Source organism: Chinchilla lanigera, unplaced genomic scaffold, assembly GCF_000276665.1.
Source record: "Chinchilla lanigera isolate Chin_1 unplaced genomic scaffold, ChiLan1.0 scaffold00090, whole genome shotgun sequence".
NCBI classification, from domain to species: domain Eukaryota; kingdom Metazoa; phylum Chordata; class Mammalia; order Rodentia; family Chinchillidae; genus Chinchilla; species Chinchilla lanigera.
This window is the reverse complement of record NW_004955491.1, coordinates 2,656,600-2,681,430: the sequence shown is the minus strand read 5'-3', so window position 1 is coordinate 2,681,430 and position 24,831 is coordinate 2,656,600. Positions and strand designations below refer to the sequence as shown.

The 24,831-nt window shown below is 35.1% G+C and overlaps 1 protein-coding gene across 1 annotated transcript in view; it reads right to left on the bottom strand.

The window, feature by feature from the left end:
• The window catches only part of Cntnap2 (contactin associated protein-like 2), a 1,999,509-nt gene that overhangs the window by 1,301,080 nt on the left and 673,598 nt on the right, over positions 1-24,831 (bottom strand). The gene's annotated exons all lie outside the window — the stretch shown is intronic.

Here is a 24,831-nt window from a genome sequence, read left to right as displayed (position 1 = left end):
AATCAGATAAACTTTTCAACTGAAAACGTCTTATTTGCAATATGAAAGTCATAGAGCATCAGTATTTGTCTAGATAGGATAGACAGCACAGCTGCTTACCTTTCAAATAACTATTTAAAATAATAAATGATACCAAGAGAGGAATTCTTTTAGTTGTAAGCAGAAAGCAGAACAACTTACACTGATTCTCTTTGATTAATATTTTAAAAGGCAACTTGAAAATATTCTTAAAAATCCTATAAAATGATACTAAAAGATTAGGAAAATTACTATTATTACATTAAATTTTGTTTTACTGTTTCATCATTTTTAGTCTTTAGTCTTGTTTTTTAACACTTTAGTAAAACTATTATAAACTAATAAAGTAGCAGTTTTGCAAATAAATGTGTGTGTGTGTGCCCGCACGTTGGTGTTTTATGGACACAGATTGGACAGAAGTATACATCTGGTAGGGTTGTTCATGCTTTCAAATTTCTCACCAGATTTTCTCATCAATGCCATAAGCTTGTAATGTAAAGCACATCTAGTTCTTCTGAGAATTAATATTCCAGTGATAAGAGAATATTTCAGGGAACTTTCTCTTAGAAATGTTAACACTCACTTTCCAACATAAAAAGTATTTCATTTTCTGAGTTTTTTCACTAACAGCTAAAGAAAAGAGAATGGCTATGTAATCAGTAAAACTAATGTTAAGTGCTTAAATATCATATAAAAATTATCTCAGAAAATATTCCAAATGCATATATTGAAAAAGTACTGGAAAGAATAATATGCTGTGTTATAATTATTCAATAAAAGCCTTGAAAGATAAGAGATACAAATTAAATACTTATGAGAGAAATATTTATAGGTCCTATGCTAATTTAGACATTTAAATAAAACACTGACAGTTATGAAAGACATCCAATGCACTATATGATTAAAATTTTTAAACACTCAGCTCACCAATCACTAATGACAGACCTCAGATATTTAGGGGCAAAAACATGTACATGTTAATTATTTTTTCTCTTAGATTGGTGGATATCCACGTTTTGTATTTATGGTATTAACAGTTTTTTCAGAAGCCATCTTATTCACATAATCAGATATAGTACTGAATAGTTTATGTTCATTATTTTTAAATTTTGTTTTCAGTTTGTGTCCTTTAAATTTGTTTCACTTTCTAAAGCATTTATTAAGATAATATTTTTCTCTTAATAGATATTAGTAGCATTATTTATAAAGTACTTCCTTCTATTTTTGTTTTCTGAAAAAATTTTGAGTGGATACTCAATATATTCTTTAAACAAAAACATTTCAAGCCAAGAATTTACTCCAAATAAAACTTTAAGCATAGTCCAAAAGTTCTTGATATACAGCATTTAAGTCTCATAATTTTTTAAGAAACTGTTGAAATTTTGAGCTTTTTTAAAATTTTATAATGAATCAGAGTTCTACGTTTTAATGATGTATGTTTCCAAAACACAATGCTGATGTTCGCTTTTGGGAATTGATACATGCATATATCATACTTTGATCATGTTCATGCCTTTCCCCTCCTCCCTTATCTTTCTTTTCCCTTCACTCCACTTCTCCATCTCCCCAATTTTTGCCTTCTAGCCTCTTACTGTTCCTATTTTAAATTGTTTTTATAAGAGAAGTGATGTGATATCTGACTTTCTGTGTCTTTTTTCACTTAGTATTATAGGCTCAAGTTCTATCAATCTTTCATGCAAATGACGTGATTTCATTCCTCCACTATACACATATACAACATTTTTTTTACACATGGATCTGTTGATTGGTATCTAGGTTGTTTCCAGAGCTTTGGCATTGTTAATTGTGTGGCTATTAACATGGGTATGCATGGATCACTAAGGTATGATGTTTTCAACTGAGGAATATCTTCCAAAGCATTATTAAGCTAGATCAAACTCAATTTCTCCTTTTAGTATTAGGAGAAATCTCCACAATGATTTCTACAATGGTCCATTGTTTACATTCCACTAACACATAGAAGGGCTCCTATTCCCTCACATCTTTACCACCATTATTTTCTTTATTCTTACTGATAGTTATTCTGACTGTTATAAGGTGAGATGGAATCTCACTTGCTATTATTTGCATATCTGCAATGGCTAAAGATGCTGAACATTTTTTCATGTACTTATTGGCTATTTGAATTGTTTCTTTTGAGGAAAAACTAGATACATACATTGAACCTCCTACTAAAATCAAATCAAAATGGATCAAATATTTAGACACAAAAACAGAACCATTGAAGGTGCTGGACAATAACATAAGCAAAACACTTGAAGCCATAGGCAAGGACTTCCTGACCCGAAATCCAATAATACAGGAAATAATAACAACTGTGGACAAATGAGATTATATCAAGTTAAAAAGCTTCTGCACAGCAAAAGAAACAAGAATGAAAAGACAGCCTACGGAGTGGAAAATGTTTTGCCAGCTGCTCTTTTGGGAGAGAGCTAACATCTAGAGTACATAAAGAGCTAACATTTACCCTCTTGAACAAAACCTCAGAAATAACTCAGTCAAAAATGGGAAAACGAACAGAGTCCGTATTTTAAGTATCAAAGCTTGATTTCATTTTCCCATAGTATTTTTACTAGCAGCTATTTTGTCACTGGAACAATATGCTGAATACTTTCAGTTTAAATGAGGGAAGTTTTATTTTGCATTATGGTGTCAGAGAGTTCAGTCCATACATGATGAGCTGGCTGTTGGGCAGAAACAGCACAGTAGAAGAGAATGGTAGAGGAAAACTGTCCAACCCAGGGCAGCCAAGAAGCAGAGAGAAAAGAGGAGCTGGGGAGAAGAACACACACTTCTAGGTCAGGCCCCAGTCACTCACTTCTTCAGACCAGTTCCCACTTCCTAAGATTCAGCTATGAACTCATCACTGGATTACCCACAAGTGGATATAATGCCCCCATGACCAAATCACCTTCTGAAAGCCCCACTTCCGAATACATGAGACTTTAGGGGAACATATTAGATCCAAACCCTACAGTATTGTTATTCTTGAGGTACAAATATATGAAATGTGCAATATTTGGTGATTTATTAACTTTTTATCATTTAAAAAATGAAGCTACATAAATATGCATTAATTTGATATTTTGATTGTTTTGTTCTTGATTTTTTACATTAGTATTAGTACATTATAAATTTTTGCTCACTATTTGTATAAAATCTTCATGTATTTCAATTTTTTGATGTATATCACAGGTGGCATGTAAAGTTTGTGACTCATACACATTATCTAGAGTATGATTTGGTAATGTGAAATGATCCTCTTTCTTCCACTTACTACTTTTGTTTTGCATTAATTTAACATTTGTTCAACAAATACTTTTCAGATAATATTTGCCAGGCTTTTTTCTAGGTGATGGGAATTAAGGAGAATTATTCAGAGAAGAATTCCTATCTTTATGGAATTTATTTTAAATGTTCTTTCTTATTTTGCGTTGTCTGAATATACTCACAATCTCTCAATTTTTCTTAATATTTTCTAAAATATTTTCTTTTATCTCTTCTGATAGTTTTCACATTATGTGTACATACACTTATATCTATATAATTTAATTTTAATCACATTTTGAAAAGAATTTTAAAGTAATTGTATTGAAATGATTTATAAGCTATGTTGCATTAATAGATATATTCAGTGTTATCGTTTTCATTGTTTCCTGTTCTGTGCAATAAAGATACTAAGTTATGTGCTTATAATTGCTAGTATAAAGTGGAAGATTTAAAGAGATTAAATCCTAGTGTTTGCTGGACACCTATGATACTCATAACTTCCCTAAATACCAATAGCAATAAAATTAACTACCCTCCGAACTCATACTTCTACACTGTAATGAAAATTTTATTTCTTTTCCTCTCAACTTTTCCTGGCAAGTCTACATTTTTAGTCTTAATGTGCTAGAATTATACACTGTAAAGTTTATTTCTATATTATCTTTCCAATCTGATATTTTCAGTTCCTAAAGACTGTAATTTGAATTTAACTCACATACACTTTTTCTAGTTTATAAAAATTGTCATGATTTAATTCTACATTCAAATCAAATTTCAGCTCAAGTCACTTTTAGCAATATTCATTCATCTCCATTTATTCATTTCTATGCATTTTTGTTTGAGCTTAAATATCTAAAATGTGTAGCATCTTTCTGTTTTTTTTTTTTTAATTTTGCTGTATTCCTCGGTTGTTTTCACTATTGAAAGTACAAAGTAGCATTGAATTGTCAATGTTCTCAAAACTCTGTAGATATTTCTTCATTATATTTGTTATTTAGTATTGTGGAGAATATTTTACAATGTTTTATAATTTTTCAAAAGTTGATGAAAATTTATATCATTCAATTTAAATGTTTTATGTAATTGCATTTATTTTTTAATTTCACAAGGATGGTATAGGGCTAGCTTCATTATTACTTTTTTTGAGAACACAAAAAGCCATCCAAAAATGCTCTTAAATCTTTCTTATCCTCAGGAAAGTTTTTATAGGATACACAGTTTTCAAATAAAAAAGTAAATTATATTCGTGCTTATAGCATCACAGCCTAGCATTGTGCCACCTACTGTATAAAATAGACCCAAATGTTTCAGTGATTCATATATGTCTTTGATTAACATTTAGTCTATTTCTATCCAATGGTATATTTGAATGTCCATTTACTGTCCTTTTCATGCATTTTTCTCAATATTTGAATTCTGTGTTGTTGCTCTTTGTGTTATTAGCCAATTTATAATGAGGAAATGAGCATCACTTACTTAATTTTGCAATTATTATTACGCTTCAGTGTGGATTTAGTCTCTGATCTGAATCTTAGTTCTATTTACCATAGTTTATTTTTTTCAGAAAATATTTTCCTATTTGTCTATCCTTTCAATTTTGATCTCATTAATTAATTTAATTTAATTTAATCTCATTAATCCCCTTCTTTGACAGAAGCAGAGATTACTTTTGCTCCACTTCCACTGTTTTGAAACCGATTTCTTTACAATTGTATGAATGAGGGGAGTTCACACAAACAAGAATGTGTCTGGGATTATGACCTTGGTGCTAGGTTATTAAGGAAATCAAAGTCTGTGTGTCAAAAATAGAACCTGATGAACAAAACCTCAATATGGTCTTTAATCCCAATCCAAAATGTCTTCAGTTCTACCTCATTCAAAAGAAATAAAGAGAAGATATATGAAGAGTTGCAGATTAGGATGGAAGTCAGGCCAGGCCTTTACATAATTTTCTAAACATTGTCTCTTTATTCTATGATGTTTGGATTTTAATATGATACAGTGTTTAAGAAAAAAATGATACATTCAAATAAACATAAAAGTCTTACAGTTTGGGGTAGGGGGTGTAGCTCAGTGCTAGAGTATGTGCTGCTCGGATCCCTAGGTTCCATTCCTAGCACCATGAAAGAAATCCTAAAACTCTAAACAACAAATAAATAAAAAATAGGGATCTTCCAATTATATATTTAGTTAGAGGAGTACATTGCCCTATTTGAGATTATTTAGCTGGGTTTTGACAAAAACAGTACTGCTTGTTAGATTTTCCTATAACAGGTACATTTTCTGCAGGCTCTAGTGCTTAAGATCTGGTTTCTTGTGAGTAGAATTACAATAGTTTCGTCTGACACAGGTCCATTGGATAGCAACTAAAATATAGATACATAAATATATTTGTCTCAGAATTCTGGAAGGACTTGGGAAAGAGTTCAAATCAATATTGAGAATCAAATCAATTTTAATAATTACTTGATGTAATAAAATTGTTTCTTAAAATTTTTATACTCAAAAATTATTTTTGTTCACATCATAGCTTTAAGAGAATGAGGCATGGCCTTAGTGCTACTGGTTTATTATGCAAACACGAAGCCACAGTTCTGCAAACCCATTTCTGAAGGTAATAAGGCCTTGTAAATCTAAGGGAGCTAGCATTTCGTCCCCTGAGCTTGTAGGTGTCAGATGAAAACACAATACACCAACTCCTGACACCTCTCTGATTATGGAGATTTCAAAAGACGATTAAAAATTCCTCTTCTACTCCATAAATGGGAAAACCAACAATGGCAAAGTTTTCTTTCCTTTTTTTCTTCAACTGTCTTGAAGTGTTCAAAAATCTGTTCCTTAAGGCTTGGTTGGGATGATAATGAAAGAAAACATAAGGTAGTGGCAAATTTCTCAAAATCTGGTCCCTGGTTCAAATCCCAACTCTATTGTTATATAAATGTTTCACCTCAGGCAAGTTATTTATCTATTCATATGTTCTTGTGTTAGCCAACATACATTTATTATTGGGAATTTGGGATGTTGTAATTACAAGACAAGGTAGGATATCATTAGGGCATCATTTTTGGCAGGAGGTCTCTTCCTGGTTTATAGATGGATGTCTTCTTGCTGTGTACTTGCATGATTGAGAAAGTAAGAGGAAAGCAAACTTTTCCAAATATCTTCTTAAAAGGGCACTAACCTCATTAGGAGGCCTCCACCCTCAAAATCTAATAACCTCCCCAAAGATGCTATTTCTAAATACTATGGCAACAGGTATTAGGCTTTAAACACATGCATCTGGAGGAACATAAACATATAGTTTGGGATAGCTGGGCTAGTCAAGAAATGCCTTATTTAAGGAGGTAGTGTCAGAGCTAAGATCTGGAAGATAAGAGTTTGCCAAGTAAAGAGAAGGGGCGGGAGAGTGAAGGGTAAAGGAGAAGGTGACCTCGGAATCTGGTGTTAATTAAACTGACTCAGGCACTCAGTGCTTGACGTGGGATGCTCACCAAAGATAATGGGATGGTGGAAAAATATGGCCTCGGCAATCTATCCTAGAGTGTATGTGCCATTGTACTTCGTCAACTGATACTGATCAGTTACCACAGGACTAACGCGGTTCTTGGCTTGAAATTGCAGCAGTGATAAGCAGATGCATCCATAGAAGAGAAAGAGGAAAGGCAGTCACACCAAAGGGGAGACTAGAAATAGAGGCTGAGAAATACTGAGCTGGCACCCGACATTGAGAACAGTGGCCAATCCTGGCTGGGCTGTGTGTGGGAGTCAGTACTGAGAATGTATATATGAAGCCCTTTGCTTCTAAGCTGTAATGCGGTTTGTCCTGATGGGTATCCTGAATGGTCAGTTGCTAATAGCATAGCACAGCTTGGAAGGAGGCCATGGCTTCCCAGCTGGAGGATGTGGGAGACATTTTCTGTGCTGTTTCTCAAACTGTCCCCAGTGCTATCGGCTCAAGTGAAACATGTACCTTCATTGAACTATCCTTTTTTTTTTTTTTTCGGTTTTTCTCCGGTACCCGGAACCGAACTCACGACCTTGAGCATGCCAAGCAGGCGCTTTTGCCGCTGAGCTAAATCCCCAGGCCCCGTTGAACTATCTTTTGAGCTCCTTTAATAAACAGAGTGGTCCTCAATCCTCTCCTCATATGTGTCTATGCCTGTGTGTCTATGCCATGAGTCTTTTATCAAAGCAAGTCTTCATCAGAGATAAGTCCCAATATTAATTGGGACGCTACATCCCCAATATTGATGGGGGAAACCCCTATTGACTGGGAAGCTACACTGTGGGTGTCGGAGCAGGAAGCAATACAGGACCCCCTGGCCAGGGTACGTTAGGACATTCTCGGCTGCGTTCTGAAGAGCTGAGATCAGTTGTGAGTTCATCCTGGAAGTTCATGAAGCCAATGGGGTTATCATGGAAGGGATGTAATGTATCCAAGGGTTACAGCTGAGGATGCTTCAGTGCTATGCAAGGCATAGAGATAAACAACTGACTACAGTCAAAGAAACAGGACAGGGTGATTGAGGGGTTCAGGATGGACTTTCAACATGACTGGCTTTGGGGTCTGCTCTAGGGATTGGAGGAGCACACTTACCAGTGTGTTTGGGTGGAATATGGAAGTGTGGCCATGTAGTCCACATCTGGTTCCTTGTCCTTTCTGGTCTGGCACTGTTCCTGCTCTGCTTCCAAGCTCTGAGGAACTAAGCAGCTTCGGATGTCTACCATTTACTGCCATGATGCTTTTGCCTTGGAGTCAGCCCAACATGGACTCCAATCTCCTGAAATAATAATTTAATTTAACCTTTTTCTCTTTTAAAGTGTGAGTATCCAGTATTGTGTCCAGCAACAGGAAAACTGCAGTTCTCCTTTGTAGAAGAAAACTCTGGAGATACAAAGCATGTTGCATAACAGTTTAACCACTTCCTGCTTCATGACCTCGGCAATTTTGGCGCAAGTTAGGTTCTCAGTGCCTTAGTACATATCTTTTGGAAGCAGGATTACTGAGTTCACAGAGTGTTACAGCAATGAGCCAATATTTTGTTCAATATGACAGATATTAAATAAATGAACAAATAACGTTCACAGAAGGTGTCATAAGGCAAAGTGAAATAGAAGGTGTTACAGAGACGCAAGGCTACTTTGAAGTGGCCAAGGATATTTTGAGACCGTGATATTTGGACAGAGCTGACAAGGAGAGGGAGGCTTAGGAAGATCAGAAAGTCCTGCAAAGGTCACGAGGCAAGAAAAAGCTCATGTCCCTTGAGAAGCAGCCAGAAAGCTAGCACACTTGGAGTGGAGAAGTGGAGTGAGCACAGAAAACAGGGTCACAAAGGTATCCAGTGGCTCCTTTGTTAAGGGCCCTGTGACAGTGAAAAGAGTGAAGACTTATTCAGAAGGTGAAGTTAAACTGTTAAAAAAAAAGGAGGACTTTTTAGGAGAAATGACAGCATTTGATGTATGTTTTATAGAAAAGATGGCTGCTCCTTCACTCCTTCACAGATCATCCTCTAGTAATACGTGCTCAGCGATAGTGAAATCTCATTAACAAAAGCAGCCACAGTACTTGGGGAGGGATGAACAGTCTTACTTAGGATTGCAGATATATAATTTTTTCCCTAAATGACTGGCAAAATCAATTTAGCATTATATAAAGATGATAATACAGCATCCATTTTATTCTTCCTTCTAATTTCCTCCGAGGGTTTGCCTCTGGCCAAAATTTATGAAAAAGGTTGAAGACAAGAAAATCAACTAATGAAATCTACAGAGTTAAGCGGCCTGCCAGATCTTCGGATGAATATCGTAGACAGCGGGTCTGGAAGTATAAGTAAGGGACATTCAGCACTTACATTAAGGAACCTATTTCTATTAATATATGTCAAGTTCTAGCTGTGCAGTAGGGTGGAACCACAGATACCTGAGTTCACACCTCCAAATAGACCTCAAAGTACAACATAAATTGTGTCTCTAGCAGTCATTTTGAAATGCACAACTTCTGTACAGAGCACAACTTCTGATTCCTTTTTCAATGTATTTTATTCAATATATTACTGTGAGTTATCTCGAATGTGTAAGAACCTAAAATTATTTACATCCATCTTCAAACAATGTGTTGAAGAGGAAAACTTAATTAAATGTATCCTATGAAGATGATACCAGGATTTAATGAAAACAATGCAAGTAATTTTCAGTTGTCATCCTGTTCAGGTAATGAACTGGGACTCTTCTGCAGTAGAAAAACTGTTACAGAGGGTTACACCAGGAGAGGCAAACATTCCCCTGTGATCTTGCTTCATGCCAAGTAAATATCTGAATGGACTGTGTGAATGCTGTAGAGTTGCTTAAAAGTCCTTCTGTATACTTTTAATAGTTGGAAGAGGTGTCCAAGGTGGTCACAACTAGACACCATACTCATAAGTGAAATAAATCAGACCTGCCTAGGTAAGGACCACATTGTCTCAGTAGTGTAAAACCTGAAAGAGTTAATTTAAACTTGGAGGTATGATAGACATTGTGAAATGAAAGGGAAACACTCAAGGGTAAAGGGCAACTGGGATGTGGGAAAAGAGAAGGGAAAGAAGGAGAAATTTTGTATGTATGTATATACAGGGTAGTTAAAATACTTGATCTACTGTCTTCTATTTCTTTGTTGAAAGAAACTGTCAGTGAGTCCTTGATTGATCAATACTGCATGTCTCTATCTGTTTTCATGAGAAACCACTTTGAAGATATCAATATGTAATACAACAAACATTGTTAATTTCCTACCACTTTGTAACTCTGTATTATTTGTATTGTTCTCTTGCTATGTTGTAAATGGTTGTCTGTTAATGTTTTCCTTCTTTTATTTTTAAAATAAAAAAAAATAGTTGGAAGAGATTACTTTTTACCTTCTCTTTATTAACTTCCATTTTCTACTTTCTAAATGCAATACTTTTATTCTCCTTTGCTTGATATTCACATCCTTTCTTACCCAAAACATTTAAGAGGCTGAAATCTTTCCTAACAATGAGCATGTAGGTTAAGATCAGTTTTTATACGTCTGATGTCATCAATGAAAAATAAAATAGTGGTTAAAAGTGAAATGTCACAAATATAACAGGACATATGGCAAAATATTGATATAGGAATTATATCAGGAACTCTAAAATATGACTTAAAGGAAATACTGTAACTCCCAACCCTCTAGATGTCTGAAATGCAGATGAATACCATACTGTACACAATGGAAATGCAGTATGCCTCTACCACTTGTGCAAGTTTGCCAACGTGAGATTGTACACAGCACACTATTGGCTGATGGAATGGAAGGCGACCAACCACAGCTTTGTGTTCTGTATCCTGGGCGCTGATTGGCTCAGTGACCAGAGCATCAATCTGTTTGCTCTCGCACACTACGCCCAGATGTTCAGTATCTCTCCTTGCCGATTTCACACCTAGTGCCCATATAGAATTTTGCATGTGGTTAAAATTATGCAGGTTTAAGAGTGTAGAAAGTGTTTAAGAGCATATGAAGTGTTTATAAGAGTGTGGGAAAGGTTAATAAGAGAGTGAGAAAGGTTTATAGGAGTGTGGGAAGGGTTTATAAAGCCTTAAAATATATATAAATAATAAAATAAATATAATGCCACTACTTCACGTATTTTTACCTATTGAGGATGTTTCAGGAGAGGTGAAGGATCACTGTAAAAAGCAAGATAAAAGATAGCAAATAGTCAAAAGGGAGACAGATCTTTTGCTATAAAGGAAGGGGAGAAAGAGATGGAGGGGGGGAGGGGAAGAGAGTGAATAAACGCAGTAAGATGTGCTATGTGTAGGTACCAACTCCCCAGCTGGCATGTGATCATTGTGCATTGCAGATAGGGAGGCTCAGGGTCAGGGTTAGGGTCAGGGTCAGAGACAGAGTCAGGGTCAGGGTCAGGGGCAAGTTTATGTTTAGGATTAGGGTTAGGGTGGATGAGGTGTGAATTAGGCTCCTGCCCTTCCACAGAACCTGGGAGGCCTGGGTGCTGGCTCCTTGGGTGTTTATGTTTCAAAAAGAGAGCTCCTAAATCTTTGGAGAAAGACAGTTCCTTTTTAAAAAACTGGCCAGAGGCTCTTACAAAGATTTACGTCTCAAAGAGTCAGAGAAAGGATTTACAATTACTAGGTTTCTGAATTAAATACTCTGAGTAGAAGAAGGTCAGGGCTGCCAGTCAGGAAGCCTGTGTAAAGTTTAGTTAAGCTGGGAGAAATATTAAAGCCCTGTCTTGTTCAGCTCTTAAACTACAACCTGGCTTATATCAGACGTCCTCCGTACAGGAGGACTGTTTATCTGAGTCTTCTCAGCTCTGAGTTTGTGCAGATAACGAAAATTTCCCTTCTCATGAAAATACATATAAAATACCAGCGATAACCTCTGACTGCATTGAAACATCCCCTTCTGCCAGGTTATTTTATAGCCTATTTCTGTCTTCACATCAATATTCTTTACTAGTCACCCGTTCACTGCCACCATAGACGCACACAGTAAGTTGAATAGATAATGAAACTGCAAATTTTAACAAAGGAGATCTTTCTGCAGTTAATGACACTGATATAGAAAAGTCTAAATCACATGTATAGCAGTCAGACCAATGCTGATAAAGAGAAATTGCTAAGAATAATTGGCTGCTTGATGGACATTTCAAAAAATTATTTGAATATAAGATGAATAAAAGCATTAATTGAGGAAACTTGTGAGACACAAACAATTTTGGGCAGAATACGTCTTATGACAATAGTGCAAAAGCAGAAGGAGACATCATGTTTTCAGGCAGCGTTGTTGGAAAAATCATACTGAAACTTAGTAGATAATTTACTTGGAGAATTGACATATACTTGTAAATGCAAATTTCCCTCACACATAAAATAAACATTAATTTTTGTTAAAGTCCTGATGAATCCCCATTTTACTTTATTTTCTGCTGCAAGCTAATTCACTTTAATACCAACCACTTATTGAATTAAAATGACTTCAAGAATTCCCCAGGAGTACAAGAGTAGAAGTTAACAGTTTTCCTCCTGGTCCTCCTCCTCCTCCTCCTTTTCCTTCTTCTCTTTCTGTCTCTCTGTCTCTCTCTTTCTCTCTCTCTTTCCCATTTAAGGAATAGTATTTGTGAGTTACTAAAGGATTAGGGATGAGGGATTTGGCATAATTTCTTATGAGTTAAATATTCAGAACAAGCAAAAATACATATGTTAAATAAAAATGTGTTACATGTTGGAAAAACTATGAATAGAGAATGTCCCTTTTTGGAATAGAGACAATTCAAACTTAGTTTAAAATGTGTTTTCTTCCTGACAATTCCCCTCACATAAACAGATACACAGAGACACTTGCTGAAATAGAAAAGTATTCTTAAAAATCATTATGTAAGTATGCAAAAGAACCTTTTAAGCATACCGTTCTTTTAAGATAGATGTTAAGCCTTCTAGCTAGTCTCCTAATATGTATACAATGTATTTGACAGTTTTCCTGAAATGTTTGAGATGCATTCATGCCTTCCAGCTAAGCATGTACTATCCAATTTGGAGGCCTTAAATAAGCTCTCAGTATTTTTGAGAGCTAATTAAAACTTCATTATTAGTACAACAGCCTTACCACATTACTGGCTTGATAAAAAACTTCATAGTGACAGTGTCTTTGTAGGTCTTGCAGCTGACACTTATAATTAAGTTGCATGGAACCTACAGCCCTCTAGAATTATTCTGTCTAGAAAACACACACAGACACACACACACACACACACACACACACACACACACAACCAGAAAGCTCCAATGCAAGGTTTATTTACATGAAAGTAACGTCACAATGTTTCAAAGTTCCAAACTTCCCTTATTAGACACAACAATAATTACACTTAAAACACATCTTCAGCAAATTTACTCCTGGGGGGAGTCTGTACGTAGAGATACCTTTTTATTGTGATATCTATCCTCAGACAGGTGGATGACATACTTTCCCATGAAGATTCAATTTATAAAAAACGAATACAATAATTTTACCAGCCCAAAAGGGGAAGAGATAAGTACTAATTTAATTAACTCTTATTTTTCCTATTGATAAATCCATAACAGCCACATTTTAATATAAGCCAGCATATTCCCATCAGCAGACAACACTGCTTCTAGGCAATTTTGATGCAGACATTCTATGGTGTATTGTGGAAATGTCAATAAACTTTAATATGTAGAACAAAATATAATTAGGAGGAAAATTCTTAGGGGAACAGCAATATGTCATGTAGCAAGCTGCAAAGTAGAAGAATTACAGTTCTATGTTGTTTGTTAAACCTTTTTTAGGCCCACAAAATATATTAGAAGACAAACACTGTAAAATAGCTATAGCTCCTGCATGCAAAGAGATTATCACTAATGATGACTTCTAGTGAAATACTAAATCATAGCATTTAAGAAAAATGTCCATGTTATTATTTTATTGAAAAGACTATACTGCAAGTATTGTAATGAGAATACCAAAGGTCAAAGTGATTATTCTAGAAACACTGAACTCAGGAAAGGGGCTTTAAATAAGAAAAAGTAACTCTCAGCAAATATTGTTTATGTTTTTATAGCAAAATACAACTTTTTGGACTGTACCCCAAGTGTAGAAAGTTCTCTGTTGATCAGAGTTCAAGGAGCTATTTTTCAAGCGACATGAAGGGAAACAAATGGTAGGAATTAAATGCACCTGAAAAGTCCTGTCAAAGACATTGAATATTTTTGATCAAAATTGCATGACTCATCACGTACACATGGGATAACTTGCTAATAGATGTGTTCTATTAGGGAATTTTATAATCCATTTCAGCCCTTTTAACATAAAAATCTCTAAAATGAATGAGTTCATCTGTCCACGTATTTTTAAACAAAGTTTAACTTAACATTCCATAAAAATATGCTTTATGTAGTCATTTTTCATTTTACTGCACATATAATAGCTTACTTTTTATTTATTTTTCCCAAATATGTGAGCATCTACTATGAGCTCATATTTAATTTAAATAGTTGAGGTTATAGTTCTCAAGTACATTGGTATTTTAAGAGAATAATAAAACTATTGATTTTAAATAATATTCTATCTATCTTAATCTCAAATAGTGAGTTTTTGAATTCTTTAAAACAAATACAAATTTAAAATTATGACTTCTTGAAGAATATTTAAATTAAACAGCTTTATATTAATTTAAATGAGGAATTAAGAGCCTCTATTTTCCACCCAGGGATTTACAAAATGGATATTTGTTTACAAAAGAAACCTACCAATTTAAAAATTTGAATACAAAGTATATTCATCTTGAATGTTAGAATTCTATCTTAACCCATTTCCCATTCCTTAAGGATTTTTCATGCACCTTCCACATTTTCATACACATCTTCAGATAAAAATAATTTTTGTTCATAAAATCATATCATATGTGCCATTGGTACAGAACCTCAGATGGATAATAGAAAGTGCTGATGATCTAAGAATCACATAGTGTATGACGATATTGTAGGAATTATGTGTCCATTTGGATATGGAGACGCAGATGCCTGCAGTGTCACTTGTACAAGGATATTTCTAGGGGAAATGAGCCTTGTATAAGTGGATACAGAGTTTTTGCTAGGTGATGTATTGTGGATACATTTTCATAGCTTGTGATTTGTCTTTTCATTCCTTACTACTGCCCTTTGAAGGACAGAAGATTGTAATTTTCATGTATTATAGATTTTCATCAATTTTTCTTTTATTGCTCCTTCTTTCTGTGTCCGATACGTTGTTAACTATTCTAAGACTGTGATCATAGTCTCTTAGGTATTCTCTGAGAATCTGAAAAGCGTTCAACTACATTGAAGTGCATGTCTTACTTAGAGAATGTGAAGGGGGCTTCAAGGTGCATCCTCTCAGCGTGAATATCACAACCAGACCTTCATTTTCCTCTTTGATTTATGCTCGTGCTTCATCAAAAGTCACCTCTCCCTGTGTGTGAGTGTAATCTGAGACCTCAGCTTTAAACTCCCACTTGTTGGCTATGCTTACAGATATTCATATTGTGTTTAGTACTACAACATTAGAAAACTTCTTGTAATTCTTACACGCTATTTTTTTCCAAAATTGTTTATTATAGACATTTTCCCCTAGTAAAAGTAAATTTTAAAACATCTTGTACATTTGTAAAAGTCAACTAGAAGTCTAACAAGGAAAGTATTACATATATAAATCAATTTTGCAGAGAATTGATAAACTTGAAATAATGCCTCTTGGCAATGAACCTAGTATGTCTATTTACATAAAGATTCTTTGAGTTTTCATGGAAACATTTTAAATTTACTGTAGAGAAAAACAGCGTAATTTTAATACATTTAACTCAGGTTTTGGACTTCAGTGCTATTTTAAATGATATCAATGAATGTAATTCAATTACGTTGTTCAAATGTTTCGTGCTAGAATATAGACTTGATTTTTTTACTCATGTACTGTTAACATATGAAATTTATTATTTTAATAGTTCATTTACAATTGATTAGGATTTAGTATACGAATTATCCTGCCATTTCTGAACACACACTGGTTTTGCTTTGTCTTTCCCAATCTGTATGCTTCTATTTATTCTTTCCTTATTACACTGGCTAGAATCTCCCTTACAACACCGAATAAAAATGTGAAACTCCCTGCTTCATGAATCAAGTGGAAAATATTCTTGTGTTTTAAGTATTATGTCAGCAATTACATTTTATAGATGCTCATTACCAACTTGAGGTATTTCCTAATACATTTTTGTTGAGAGTATTTTATCATGAATGGAAATGGGATTTAGTCAATTGATTTTTTATGTCTATTGAGATAATCACAGGTGATGAATTGTATTGACTGACTTTTAAATAATGAATAAACTTTTCTAGGATAAACCTCATTTATAATAGTCTTATCTCTATATAAGTACAATTGGATCTGGTTTTCTAATTAATTACTGTGTCTGTATTCACTAAAAATGTTGATCTGCAGTTTTATTTTCTTATACTCATCTTATTACGTAAATATTCTAAATACTATTAAGAAGTGTAAAGATATTGAGTGGTATTATATAAAAAGATACTTTAAAATGTGTAATAGTAACCACCCAAAATGTTGCTTAAAGCTCTAAATTGAAAAATTAAGTGAGAAAATTTTAAATTCAATAATCTCAGTCATAGTTGGGTACAGTAGAACATACTTATCATCCCAGACACTCGGAAAACTGAGGCAGAGGATTTCCACAAGTTCGAGGCCAGCCTAAGCTACATAGTGAATTTAAGGTCAGCCTGAGCTATACAGCAGGACCCTCCCTAAGAAAGGAAATTAAATTTAAAAAAAAAATTCAGTCACTCAGTCATAGCTGAAAAGATAGAGAAGAAAGAAGGAAAAACATTGAAAAGCATTCCCAAATATGGGTAAACATTTCCATATTTGGTTTAAGGTAGATTTACACATTGTTTTAGTGTTTCTATTCTATAATAGGACATAAAGCCTTTCTCCTTGACTCTACTGAAAAGAAATGCTAGCAGTGTTTTATCTTTACATTAACTTCAAAACCCCTAAACTGCTTAGCTCATATTCAGGAAATGGTAGAAGGTGTCATTGATTACTTTCAAGGTTAAATACTTGGTTGGTAAATGTCTAGTAAGAGGAGGGAACACAAATAGCTTATTCACTAATTAGGATTTTATGTATTATATATTTTTATTCTGTCTGTTAATTTTCCCCTTAATTAACCATCAGTGACTTTTATTGAATCACATTCTGTATTTAATTAGTAGTTTTGAATTGAAAGTATTCTAATTTCTCAAGTTAACTGTAGAAATACCTTGTGGACATTTGACTAATATTTTAATTAAAGCACAGAGTCATATGAAAGACATCCCTCTTATTTTGGATAATTATCAGCTGTTGATAAATATCCAACTCTTTTGAACAAAGTTTTTGTTGGTGTAATTATTTAGTAGCATATAGGCTTATAAGCAAATAAGTAGCCAATAATTTAATTACACTATTTTTCCATTATCTTCTTATGCTACTTGTACCCTTATATGAGAAAAAAATCGGCTTTTAGTATAGTTATACATGCCTATTCCCAAAAGATAGCATTAAGATTTTGAATAGGTAAAATTTTTAGGCAATGCTCTTGTTTGAAATCTAGGTTCGGGGCTGGGGATTTAGCTCAGCGGCAAAAGCGCCTGCCTGGCAAGCGCAAGGTCGTGAGTTCGGTTCCCGGTACCGGAGAAAGACCAAAAAAAAAAAAAAAAAAAAAAATCTAGGTTCACCACTCACTCCATGCTCTCAGACTTGATCAAATTTTTAAATAATTCTTTTATAAAACATACATTCACCAAGCTCTAATTAGTAAATCCAATCATTATTTCTATATTTAAGGTCACTATAAGGTCATGCATGCCCAATATAATACAATTAATTGAAAATCTGGGAACAAGAGGAGTTGCATAAAAGTGAATAAAGTAGGGTTTACCTCTTAACCTGTCTGAAATACTTTAATAACTGGAGGTACCATGATGGCCACATTACACTCCACAATGTCACATCGTGCAACATAGGATCCTGGGGACCCTGCCCCATTTGTATGATAGCAATACACAATTGCAAGCATATGTGTGCACACGTGTTTTGTAGGATTTGGAACTCCTAGACAAACCTAAGTTCCAGATTAAAAATGAAAATAATATTTGTTATGGTTGATACATTGTGTCAACTTGGGGAGTCTAGAGGTTTGGCTAAGTGACTCAGCAGTTTTACATCTTGGGGTGAAAAGGACATGCCCTTACCCTTCTGGGACGTTGTTCATTGTGTCAATTTAAGAACTTTAGAAGGTTAACAATGTGATTTAGCAGGGAGCCAGGGTGCTTACTTTGTATTCATCCTGAGCCTGTGCAAGGAAGGCATGGAGATGATGTGAGTGCTGCATGCCCCCTGGGTGGGGGTAGCCTGCTTACAATATAAGGGAGGGATAGAGGCTTGCTAGCTCTGCCACTCCCCGCACCCCTTTTGCTCTTGTTGCTTTGCTATCTTTCACCGCCATGAATGTTCACCCTCCGCCATGCACCGCTCTGCCTTGGAGCCAGCCAAGTATGGACCACAACCTCCACAAACTGTGAGCTAAATAAACCTCTCCTTACTTAATTTTGGGCGTTGGGTATTTTGTCTCAGCAATGAGAGACAAGTAAGCAACACAATATTAATAGAATTTGCCTTAAACTTTGAGAACTCTCTGCAGTCTTTGATACCCAGGTTATATCTTCCATCTACCCCCAGGGTACAAATTCAACTACTATGAGTAAGTGTTAGTTCTCACTCAGAAGTAAGCTGAATGTATTGATAGAGTGTCATTAGTTTTGGATAAAATGGTCAGGTATAATAAAACACTGGTAGTATTCTTATAACAAGGCACCACGAGTGTAGGAAAGTCATTACCTTTTTTTTTAACAAAAAATAAAACATTATAATGCAAAGATTGCCAAAATACTCATAAAGCTTTCACTTTCCCTGTCATTAGGAAAAGTACAGATTTCCTATCTCCTTTGCGCTTACAAAATCTGAGCACTGTATCTGAAATATATGATAAGATTTAAGAATAGAATTAAGACAAGATATTAAATGCCAAATATTTGATTATAATAGAGTTAACTGAAAGTGAATAAATCATTCTAGTATGAACGAGTAGTCTGAGGAATTATAGTACTGGAAAAGTCCTACTTTCTAAACCCTTAACACTCCTGTGGACTTTCTATTCGGATCATTTCACCTTTATTTTTCCACATGTACTAAATCATAAAATAAGTATATTAGCTTTTACCCCCACAGGATGCTTCACAGCACAAGTAATTAAAAGGTTGGCAAGTGCTTTTTAATTAGAGTGGTTGTATAATTGCCAATGAATAACAATCCCTTCATTCAAAATCAAATGCCCAGAAGTTAACTGAGTTGGTAAGGTCTCAAGCATTATCAGTATACATCTATATTCACTCTGCTAAATTCGCGTATTTTTAAATATCTATGAAACCCCAAAGTTCCAAAAGTCCATCAAATATATACAAGTATTTGGTCCTCATGAAGTCAGAATCAAGTTTGTTCTCTCTCCACTCCATGTAGGCAGATAAAGCAATACACTGACCACCACAGGAAGGGTACCAGAGCCAGAAAATACTGAACAGCCCTTTTTGTTTGTTAAACAACCTCATGCTGTGGGGGCACTCTTCTGATTGTGGTTTTTCAATCACACAGTAATTTTTATCTTAAGCTTGTATAGGTTCACAATCACCAAGTGCCAGGAATTTAGGCTAAAGTAAAATAAGACTAGCAGCAACAATCATATTGCATTAGCATGATACTTTATGTAGTACTAAAGGCTTTCTACAAATTTTATCAAAGAAGTCATATAAAATTGTTAGGCATTTCTGAAGGCAGCTCATTATATGACAGCTCCTACTTTGTTTGAGTTTTAAGATGTATTTAAGAAAATGAGAGATTAAGAAAAATGTTAAAAATAAAGAGAGAAATCCACATAGAGTAAAAACAAGCAAACAGCAGTGAGAGATCCCAACTCATGGTTTGGCCATTTGTGTTCTTGTATTAATGGCAAGTGTGAAAGTGAGTGTCCCAAAGGAAGAAGAGCACATAGACATGTTCCATGGCTCCTAAAGAATCGACATTCAGGGTGTTTCCATGGATCCAGGGTCAATTCTCCCTCCCCATAACATTATTTTTATTTTAAAGAAAATAGTGCAAAAAGAGAACAGTCTCTACCCGGGGCCAATTCTATTCTGTGACTCTGGAACATATACACATATTTAACAACTTTGAATAATGGTACCATAATGACAATAACAATATTTTTCTATTCAAAGAGATATTTTTCATTCATTTGAATAAAAACCCCAAATGAACTTAAGCTTTTTACTTACTCTCATGAAATGTATTTAAAAGTAACCCAGGTGATTAATATGTTAATTTAAAAAGAATTACTTTTCCAAAATATAATTTTTTTTCTTCAGTCTTCACAAGGATAAGTAGAGGATCGATATATATTGCATTTCTATTTCAGATAAAGATGTTTTATTTATCTGATGAACTTAGAACTATAGAGGGTGTTCTAGAACATTCCTCTATAAACATTCCTCTATAAACATTTATTTATCTGATGAACTTAGAACTATAGAGCGTGTTCTAGAACATTCCTACCAGCAAATTAGTACGTGGCAGAGGTGCCGACATAGTGGGTCTCTGTGATGTAGACATGGTTGTCCTTCCCTTGTCTCTAACCCACAAAGTGTATCACTTAGACATACTTTTCACTCAGTCCCCCTCTTGTCCACAAATATATTCAAATTATTCTAACCAACGAAAACAAAAGTTAAAAAAATTCCACTGTCAGTCCTTTTCCCAATTACTCATGTTAGCCTCTCTTTCTGTCTCTGTCTCTCGTCACTGAATTCTCTGCACAAAAAGAATAAATTCCATGAATGTTTTTAAAGTAAATGAACTCTTAAGAGTATATTTGTACATAGAGGACTCCTCTCTATACTCCTCCACTTAAAAGCCTCTTTCAGATTTTGGTGTGGAGTTACCTCTACAGATAAGCTCAGTCTCAAATTCTTGTCAGTCTCAAGTGGGAGTCTCAGGTAACTGGCTAGCCTCCATCCCTCCAGCTAATTTTCCTCATGGTTTTCACTATGTTGGTTTTCTTTTTAAAAAGTTTTATCTTTTACATTTTCCTAGGTGTTGCCCATAGGGGAGCAGGTCAGGAGTAAAAGATTAAACCGAATGATTAAACTGCAGGAAAAATGCACATACAGGCTCAATGAACAGTGAATGGTTAAAATACGGGGTAAGAGAACACAAATGTTTAATATGCAAGGCACAAGGCAGGAAGGCTGTGAGAGAATTACACCATGGGGCAAAAAGCCCACAGGCTCTGTGTGGAGTGAATGGTTACACTACGGGGCAAAAGCAAATAGCCTGAGTGAGGATCCAGTGGTTAAACAACAAGTTTAGATCAGTAAAGCACGCTGTGTCCGGCCATTGTCTTTCCCCTTTTCCCAAGAAAAACTGCTTAGCTTTGAGACAGCTCTTGGCCCAAACTACATTTTCTTCTGCTTTTTTCTCTTCCATGGATATTCTAGATTAAAAACCAGAGAGTTCTCAGCTTGGCTGCTTTTTCTTTTCCTGGAGCCTCCCTAATGGCTGCGTGCTCTCAGTTGAGAAAGGGCCCCTCTGGGCCTCTCAGTGACTGAACTAAGTCTGGTCTCCATGTAATACTTTTCATCCTCTATGCCCACCACAGTCATATACAAGCAGTTGTTGCCCGAGCTCACACACTGGTCTTCATCCTTGCCTTTCTTCTTTCCTTTCTTTTTAAGCCATCAAGAAATCACACATAATGTTTCCCCTTTTATTGATGGCTTACAATCTATGGTTATTTTCAATTCCATTGGGTAGTAGTTGGGTTTATAGCCAGGGTAGATCTCAGAGTTAAGAGTCAGGTTGTGAGTGGATTTCAATAACTTTTTAAAAATATTCACCTCCAGGAATAATAGGTGTTGATGAATAATGCTATGTGGTAGGATTCTATCAACACAGTTCTTCGAGTCCTTTTAATCAGGAAGACTGATTACCTTTTTACTGCCAATGTCCTCTTTTAGTGATAGTCTTTAAAAGAAATTTTGACTCTGCCCTCCTTACCCTTAAGATTTGACTTGCTCTTTGTGGAGGAAATTGATGCACATTTCCTAATCCTTGCTGAAGTGACCCTGAAAATCTAATACCATTTTCTAGGAGCTGCCATGCAATTTTACTTTTATATTCAATCTCAATCGCTCTGAATAACATTTTTGTTATAGGCACCAAGTCCATATTCAGTGTCAGCACTTTCGCCTTTCTTAAGAATCTTCGGGAATTTTCTGATATGCAAATGTGAAACTTGCATAGCTGAAAAACTTTTTCCTCAGAGCAGCACTTTTATGTTATTTCCCCAGTGTTGTATTCTTCCTGGTATTTTGTACCGAGATTGAAAGAAAATAATTTATGCTAACATATGCACTATTACATTAAGCAATAATAATAAAAAGAAATTCTATCTAATGGATTGGGATATTAAATAATGTTTACATAAAGGACATAAAAGTGTTAAAATGTGTTATTTATAAATATGACTTGCTTTTAGCAGGCAATGTTATTAAAGATAGAATAGTTATGCTTTTCAATACAATTTGCCTTAGAATGAATAAAAGAACAGAAGAGCTACCTGAGAAACTTGAAAACATTTAGTGGAAGCCCCTTCACTTAGATATAATCTTTTTCTTGCTGAGGCATTGTTCTCTTTGCTACCTGAACACAATAAGAAGAACAGAGAACCTGAAACTCATATTTACCTGATGATTCTCTCCAAGGAAAATTAAAAACTTCTCTACCAACAAAAGCCGTTCAGGCACTACCTAGACTTGTCTTGTCAGTAGAGATCTTACCTATCTTACTAGAAGGAGATCTATCAGGGACTTAATGTCTTCAATTCAGGTCTCTAGCACATTTTCCTATAGAATTTTTCCCTCTGCAATAATGAGTTGTCCTCAGCTTATGTATATCTTCTTTACTTCTTTCTTTACACTTTCAAATTTGCCCAAAGTGTGACTCGCTGGTGTGCTTGAGTTCCTGATGCATGAGAGAGTATTCGCAGTCCTTCACTTGCCAAAACTATGTTCACACCTTCACTGTACAAATCTTGTTGAACAAAATGCTTATACACTTTAGTGCTGGAAATGTATTAGTGTGCGGTACCTTTGAGCATATGATACAGAACTGAGCGCAGAGTGGTGATTGACTACAGTGATCACTGGATTGAAGACGGGCGCTAGGGGGCGCTATAATGTGCACCGTTAGACTAGTGGAGTGTTGGGGGCTGTGGTTCATCTCCAGACTTCTCCTGTTATTCCAACCTTCATTGGTTGACTGCCCCCTCACATTTCATTTCCTCTCAGTCACTCCTTTTTATGTAATTTCTTTTCCTCTACCTTTTCACACCACATCTCTCATTTCCTGTGGACGTTGCCTATGTACTACACAAATGGGAAATATCCAATTAAACACACTAATAAGGTTTCTTTCTTTCTTTTTTTCAGTACCGGGAATCAAACTCACGATCTTGCGCTTGCCAGGCAGGCACTGTGCCGCTGAGCTAAATCCCCAGCCCCGAGGTTTCAATACCTGATTAAAGATCTGTGTGCTTATGTACTCTCATAGGGCATCTGATTTGAAAGAATATCTTGTTTAAATGAATGAACGAAAGTTGGCATGTTGCTAAGGATGGATTTTCAGGGAAATTTAAAATTGCTTTATCTTTTAAAATAATTTCAAACTCACAGGAACATTGCAAGGATAATATAAGAATATTTGTATACCTTTCATTCTGATTCTGTTTAGCTGTATGCTTTTTATACACACACACACACACACACACACACACTCAAACACACACACACTTTTTTTTCCTGAGTCATTTGTGAGGAAGTTGCATACTAATGTCCATTTATTGCTACGTACTTTAGCACACATTTCCTCAAACTGAGGACATAAATAGCTTTTCATATTGTTATAAATTTTAGGAAATTTTACACTGATACATTTAATCAATCTTCCACATTGCTGTTTTCTTCATTGACTCAATCTTTGTATCATCTTTTCATCTTTCTAATCCAAGACAGAATTCACACGAAGAGCACATATCACAGGTGCATGTCATGTTCTTTCAATTTCTTTTATCTAAAACAAGTCTTTAACTTTTAATTACCTTTTATCACATCAACATTTGGACAATTCAACCTCCTCTCCATTTTTCTTAGAATGTTCCTGCTAGGGGTGACTTTTATTTCATCCCAATAGCTTAGATTCATTATACATCCCATGGGGTGCGGCATACGTCCATGGCATGGATTCTTTCTCAGCTCTTTACTTCCAGAGACAAAGCTCATCTGCTTCTCCTTGGTGTTGGTATTTTATTTCTGATTACTTTCTCAAAGTGTTATCTGATTTCTTTCATATGATTATTGTTTTTCTCTTATTTTTATATTATTATTATTTTTTGCCCTTAAAACAAATAATTTCTAACAGATAGCTGTAAGTTCATACAAATATATCTCATCTCATCAAAGTGCTCCTTGTCACTTAGTGCATTGTCTACTATTTTTTTCCTCTGGTACTGGGAATCGAACTCACAACCTTTCACTTTCCAGGCAGGCGCTGCACCACTGAGGTATACCCCTGGCCCATGAATTGTCTACCTGTGTCTCGTGCTGAGATTCATCTTTACTATGATGGGTGCAAATTGCAGTTGGCAACTATCATGTCCCACATTTAGTAGTCATAAACTGACATTCTTCTCCTCTCTCTCATTTTATCCACCATCCATCTACCTATCTCTGGATCGATCATTTCTCTTTTATTAAAAACTTCTATTCATCACTTTGGTGCTC